Source organism: Siphateles boraxobius, unplaced genomic scaffold, assembly GCF_051911475.1.
Source record: "Siphateles boraxobius isolate OS27281-9 unplaced genomic scaffold, OSU_SipBor_1 43, whole genome shotgun sequence".
Classification (NCBI taxonomy): Eukaryota; Metazoa; Chordata; class Actinopteri; order Cypriniformes; family Leuciscidae; genus Siphateles; species Siphateles boraxobius.
Window position 1 is genome coordinate 31,339 of NW_027509064.1, and position 7,780 is coordinate 39,118.

Genomic DNA, 7,780 nt, shown 5'->3' on the forward strand with positions numbered 1-7,780 from the left:
AGTTCAGTGAGTTCACAAAAGTTCATTATTTGCATGTGCTTTAAAGCCTTGCCGGTTAAACATGTCATTCACTGCAGATGCGCTGTTCTAACATGCGCTTAACTGAGCGCGAACACCCGACGTGCACATGCACTAAAAAAGCCTGTCTAACAGCGCCTGGTTACTGGACTAAGTTATCTTTCGAGTCTTATTTTGCTAATACTCTCAAATACACACAAGGTTACACACAAATACATAAGGAAAGTTGGTTATGTCTAAACTGAACAGAGCCGGCCCGAGCCTTTTGGGGGCCCTAAGCAGAATTTGATTTTGGGGCCCCCTCCCACTACGCGGAGTCACCTGTGCTTGACGATTATTGACACAAATACCACGCAATAATGATACATTATAAATTAATACAGTGAGGTTATGTCTTATTGATACAAAATAAATACTTAATAAAAAATAGATAGTCTACTTAAATAAAAAAGTTTTAACTTTTACTTTACTCTTTTACTAACTCTCTGAAACTTCTTAAAAGAAACTGTCTCAAAACACATCATATAAATTATTTGCTAAAATAATGACAAAACTGAGAAATCAGAAACATAATAAGAGCAAGGGTTCAACAATGACAATTATTGTTGAAAACTGTAAAAATATTATTATTTCTCATCTGTCTCAATACAGTGTAACTGTCCTCAAAATCTCTTTTTATTATTATTATTATTATTGTAACAGACTTTGTTGGATTGTACATGACAGAATCCAACAAAGCCTGTTACTATAATACCGGTAATCATGTACTGGCGCTCGTTGTATATGTGTGTATGCAATGTATTTTTCCCCTCGGGGCTTGCAGTAGATAGGAATGGGTCAATTGCTGCACAAAACACACCGTAAATAATCATGCAAACATACTTTTATCTTGCTCTTTTTGTCCCCTCCTCTGTCATTTTTGTCTTTCTAATTTCGGCACCAGATACTACCTTTTTGTGACATGGCTTAACATTACCGTGACTATGCACAGTTGCGCACGAATTGTCTATGCACGCGCGAGGTGCCTATATTATGCGCAAGACTTAAACGCTGGCAAACCCAGCAGCCGTTGTAGGCAGGTATATTGATCATGAAATCAGAATTTACTTGTTTTTAATTATTCATTCATTCATTCATATTAATTCATTCATTTATGTCACTTGTTTAAGTCATCTAAATTTTTTTTTTTAGATTTTTCGACTCGATTGGGGGGCCTCCTGGTGGCCAAGGGGCCCCAAGCAGCCGCTTAGTTCGCTTATGCCTCGGGCCGGCCCTCAAACTGAAAGCAAACCGAGAAAATTGAGAGAAATCTGCTTGTCAAATTAGACGCGTTGCGTACAGGTCTTACTGTACGTTCACACCGCCGCCGACTTGAGCGTCAAAGAAGCTCTGGCCGCTCTGTCAAGGACGCTTGTCAAAAAGCACGGGGAAGCTCGTTGACGCTTTGGACGCTCTGACGTAGCAGGGAGAAGAGAAGTGTCACAACATGAAATGTAATAAACAGAAAAAAACAAGCAATACATCGAAGAAACCTTTTATAATGACAGCATTTTTATAACTGTTTTGGTCACATTTGGTCGGGAAAAAAAATTATAATTAGCTATTATTATTATTATTATTATTATTATTATTATTATTTGCATTAGGCTATTATTTGCATTAGTGCAATTGGTCAAATCGTTGTCACCGTGAGCAAATGAATTGCATTCCCATGCCTCGTTCTTTTGTAACTGGTCCCTGTAAGCAAACAACGTCATATCATATATGATAGGAAACCCAGCAACAGCGATTATCAGCTTCTCCTCCATTTTCTCGGAACTAATGTTTTGGTAGGAACTAAAGTTCACATCGTATGTTTCTCCGGAATCAGCCAGAGTGAAGGACGTCTTTATTCTGATTGGTTTCTGGCGTTTTGCCGCTGCTTGCCGCTGAACTGCGTCATAGCTCATTACCATAAAGTTGAGCTTCTTTCAACTTTCTGATTGACGCTCAAAACGCTCAAAACGCCCAAAACGCGACGCCGAGGGATTTGACGCTCCTTGCAGCTGAGAGAAGCCAGCTTCCATTGAAAATGAATGACTTCCGGCCGCTTTGGAAGCTCAAGTCGGCGGCGGTGTGAACGCACCTTTAAAGAGACAGTAGCCCTAATAATAAACATGCAGCCGCTTTTCGTTAAAGGGATAGTTCACCCAAAAATAAAAATTCTGTCATTATTTATTCACTGTAATGTTGTTCCAAACCGATATTAATTTATTTATTGTGCTGAACACAAAAGAAGATATTTTGAAGAATGTGGATAACCAGACAGTTCCTGGTCCCATTGACTTCCATTGTGAAAAATATACTATGGAAATCACTGGGGTACATCAACTGTTTGGTTACCCACATTCTTCCAAATAACTTCAACAGAAGAAAAAAACTTATTCAGGTTTAAAACAACTTGAGAGAGTAAATGATGACAATTAAATTTTTTGGGAGAACTATCTATTTAATGTTAATAAAACAAGAAAATCTGTATATTTTCCTGCTTTTTTGTCCTTAGCCAATCACATGCCTGATTCTTCTGGATGTGTAATAAATCGGTCAGCATCAGCCCACCCCTTTTTCCTAATATGGTGTCTGTGTATATCAAATCAGCGCTCTAGAATCTTTGCTGTGTATGTTCAAGCAACTCACTCGTCTCGCACGTTGAGCTGGCAATGTTTTTACATATGGTCTTGAAGTGGTAAGTGGGCAAAGCAACAAATCGGCATTTAATTAGTTATCGGATGATATTAAAAGGTAGTGGGATTATTTGTGGTTGACCTGGAAATTTTAACTTGATCAAATAGTTATGGATTTGATATTAGCTGTGAATTCAGAGCATTAACTTAAGTTGTGTCAGTGTAACGTTATCGATAGCTAGCCTATTCTAACCGTCAGAAAAGAATTGCCTCAGATTGTGTCCCCCCGGAATTTTGGCTTGCATGACGCCCCTGAAAATAGCTGCCGCGACTATAGGCTGAGGCAGCTGCAGAAAGGTAGGAGGCTGGTATGTATGCTCATTTTTATTCTGTGCTGTCGTCTCCACCGGTCTCAGAACTGAAGGTCTTCATTATTATATTGTAATGTTCTGCTCGACCCGCAACAACAGAACCTAGTTTCTGCAGTGACTTTCAGCATGTTTCCTATAACATCTGATGTTTAAATTTTACGTGGTATATGAGAAAGTGAAATCCAAATACAGTGGTCAGTCAGACTGAAACGGATTTCCAGAACATTGGCAAAAAATCACACAAAGTGAAATTTTTACATTCACATATGAGCAGATTCCAATTGGATATGCACAAAATTCGGATTTGGACTGACAGTCTGAACGGGGTGACGTGAAATTAAACCTAAACCGATCTGCCTGGTTTGTTTTAGTTTTCATAGACCTTCAGTTTTACTTGTTTTCTTTTGTTCCATTTTCCCGCTCTTCATTTGTTACCAAGTTTTTTGATAAATTAGTTGTCATCTTATTCATTGAGTTCATTCACCCTTTGTATTTAATTTCCTAATTTCATTTAACTCTTTGTCTGGTATTGTTCATGTGTTGTTGTTATATTTGTTTCATTTATATTTCTCACTATTGCATTACCTGAGATTACTTTGTTTAATAAAAGGACTTATAGTTGATCTTCTTTGCCTCTCATCATCATCATAATCTAGACTAAAACATGACATACAGCTTTTTTAAACAAAGTATGAAACAAATAGTGAATTACAAGAATGAGGGTGGGATATGTGCTTATCCTTCATGGAAATAAACAATTGTTATTAGAATTCTTAGGCTTCCTTAGGCAAAATATACTTTCAGTCACTATTATGTTCAGTTTGTTTTCATTAGTCACATGTTTTCCTTTGTTCAGTTTTCCCGCAACTCCTTTGTTACCATGGCCACCTTCATTATTAGTTCATTTGTACCAGCTGTGTTTTGTTAATCATCATGTTTGTGTCCGTTATGTTAACTTGTGTTTGCTATCCTGAGGAATTAAGATTAAACTTTGAGTGTACTGAACTAGATCTGTCTGTCTTCGTCTTCCTGCCTGAAACACAACGTGACAATTTCCTTTTGTTTTTCTTATATTTTTTGGGGTGTTATGTGACCTTGGCAGTGCTGGGTAAATTACTTCGAAAGTTTAGTCGGTTACTGATTCCAAATTACATGACAAAAAGATAATATAATCAGACTATACTTTTAGATTACTTTTGACCTAACCTGTTTATCACATTGATTTGAATAGGATAATCTACCATATTAATATAAAAATATAAAAAGAAAGAAAATATATTTAATTCTCTGTTATCAAAAACATGAAGTGCATAATACAGTATATATTATGTCAGGGCTTCCCTAAATAAAACACTTACTAAAACATAAAAAAAATTTGTAAACCTGAATGTCATGTGACCCAACTTTAGATAGCTATCAGGAGCTGATATGCAATATTGCAATGTTGAGAAAACACTTCTTAAAAGTGAAATGATTTCTGTAAATCTTGCTTTCAAATTAATAACAAATAATTTTTTACAACGGAAATTAATCAACACTGAACTTACTTAAACTGAAAAATGACTTTCTTCTAGATCTGCTGTACAGCCATAACAATCTTTGTTGCATTCATTTCCTGTTATCACTGTGTGGGTCTAAGTTTTCAGTGGGCAATTCCACAAACCTGGATCTTTTGCAGTATTAGTTAAAAAAAAAACTGTTTTTAAGTAATTACTCTTAATTACGAGTATTTTAAATATTTACAAGAACTTAATTTTTGGAATCTGATTGCGTACTTCAGATTACATGTAATCAATGATAGCAGACCTTCAACAAGTTTTCACTTAATGATCAAATAATTGACTTTATAGATACTTCACCTAAGACACTGGACATAAATGCAAAATAATAATAATGCACATCAAATTCCTTTTTTTATGTTTTTTGACCTATGAATTCTTACTGAACAATTTGATGTATGAACTGTAACTCTGGACATTTATAAGCTTTATATAATCATACAAAAAGATAACTAAAATAAATGAAAGACAGAAATGGTAAACTTTCTAAACTATTATAAATATGAGCCCAAATTTTAAAAGGAGATGTATTATTATCACATTATTTATTAGGCCTATTATTACATTTGCATTTATAGCTAAATCAGTAATGTCCATTTATCAAAGACACAACAGGCTCTAGAAACCTTTAAGAAACTGATGAGCATGTGAGATAATTCTCATACCAAACACTGCTAAGCTTTTCCATTCCATTTTAGGCTCTGACTATAGAGGTTAGGGGTCAAAGAATTATGAACTCCAGCTAAATATGTTCACACAAACAATTTATTTACAGCCTAGAGATGCCACAAGGAAGCATATTAAAAGACTCACAGTCACCGGCTGTTCCTGAATAAGAAAACACCCCTTATGTGATAATCTAGTGTTGGGAATAACACAAGTGTATTCACCTGACACTCATCATTACTGAAGCTGCTCATGCAGAGCTATCATGCTAAATCTGACAGAATGAAAATAATGAAAATAAGTCTGTGAGGTAATAGAGGTACAGTGTGTTCAAAGGATTGTATTATTGATTGTTCAGTCGAGAAAATATCTTTCCAAAAGACTTTCAGGGGACAAAAATTCCATAAAACAGTTTTGAAAGTTGTGAACATTTTAAAAGATGTGATCTAGCACTTTTGTGCTATTGTAAAGATTGTAAGTCTCACTACCTCGTTTTCATCCACGTGAAATTAAATATGGCATCTGTCCTCTAAGGTTTATTGAATAGCTAGTACAGCAGAACATATAATGGCCCCAAAACACATTTGAACACTTTACCAACATCTAGAGATTTTTGGTGTGGCATAAGTAGATTTAAAATAATAATAATAATAATCAAAGCGTTTTAAAGAATGATAGCACAAGCAAATGTTTTTCATCCAAAACATTTTCCAAGAAGAAGTTTAAAATGATAAAATAGCAAACAATTAGTGCTGCAAATGAAGACAAAAAGTATTCATACTTGTCAAATGTTAGTGGAACATGTTGTCTGTTAATACGTACTCTGGACATGTGTTAAATTAGATGTGCAATTTAAAATTATATGCGCAATCATCAGAATGACCATGTTCACCATTCCACTTTGTATAATGTATAGGTAAGATGGAATACCATTTGTATCAACATACCTTTTTTTATATTCCCCAGGCATGAAATAAAATAAAATAAATAAATAACATTGCTGTTAACATTGCTGTGAGGGTGTTTCTAAAACAGTGGCTGAGGGGGTGACTGTAAATTTGATATCTTCAAGTGTGACTTGGATTACTAAAATACTAAAATATCGGACCAATGTACATCACATTTTGATAGTTGCAATTCAGTAATAACAATCTAAACCTTATTCACAGAGTTTAGTTTATTGTAATAGACTGCTCCAGTCTGCTTATCAAAAATAATACAATTGGCCGCAGGAGACTGTCCTTATAAACAACATACCATTAATTATTTTGAAGAAGAGATTATTCTTGGTGTAGTAAACAAAAGAGAATGTGGGTATGTGTACATTTTTATGTTGGTGAATTGATATGTTAAAATAATATCCACATTGCACTGAATGTTATAATGAATACTACTACTACTGTAAAACCCAACAAGTTAAGCTAACTCATTTCATTTGAGGAAACCGATTGCCTCAATTCAATTAAGTTTATAAAAACAATAGTTATGAGTACTCTGAACTTATTTTAATCGAGTCCACTAAAACAAAGATATTTCTTAATACACAATTAAACTTTACACTGCATTTAAATACTTTATATAGCTGAAACTTCACTATATTGAGTAAAAACAGTAAAATTACAAACTTTAAATGAACTCAAAGCATTTGCAGTTACTGCTAGCTCACAATATCACACACAAAGTCAAATACAATAAGTTAAGATAACTCATTACATTTGAGGACACTGATTGCCTTAATTCTTTTAATTTTAGAAACCAATAGTTATGAATACTCTGAAATTATTTCAGTTGAGTTCACTAAAAGTAGATATACATTGCAGTCAAGAATTAAGTGATTAATTAAGTGATTATTGAGCATTAGTGATGAACACCTGCTGTTGTAGAATCACAGAAGGAAAGAGAAACACAAGAACTACAACTGTCTTCAGACACAGCCTTAGATGAAATCAACTGAAGATAAAAGAAGACATTAAATCTCTGAAGATCTCAGCAGAGGAGGATTAAACAACTCCACAAACAGCATTACCAGCTTCACTTATTACTAACCAGATTTACTTTATTTCTGTCAGACCTCTACAGAAGTGGGAACTTAACCGGTGGGAAAATATCCTCACCGTCACATCCCTACTTAATAGGTAACCTAATGTATTACTTTAACAGTTAAACTAATCAAGAGCAAAATATATATAAAAAACATAGCCTACGTGTATTATTACATTACCAGTTTGAAAGTTTTATTAAATTTTTATTCCTGAAATCCACCCTTTTGCTGGGATCAGTATAATCCAGATTTTTTTTTGGATCAAATATCCCAATCTTAATAAAAAGTTTTAAACACAACCTAATGATTTGATCAACATCCAAACCAAGATTGAACGTTGTGATCTAATCTGATTTCAGGATCCCTTTTTTTCTTTTGAACAACACCTTTCGAAGATTTGATCCAATCCGATAGCCGAAATCTGTCAGAATACTTTTGAACAGCTGGGCCCCATGTCCCTGA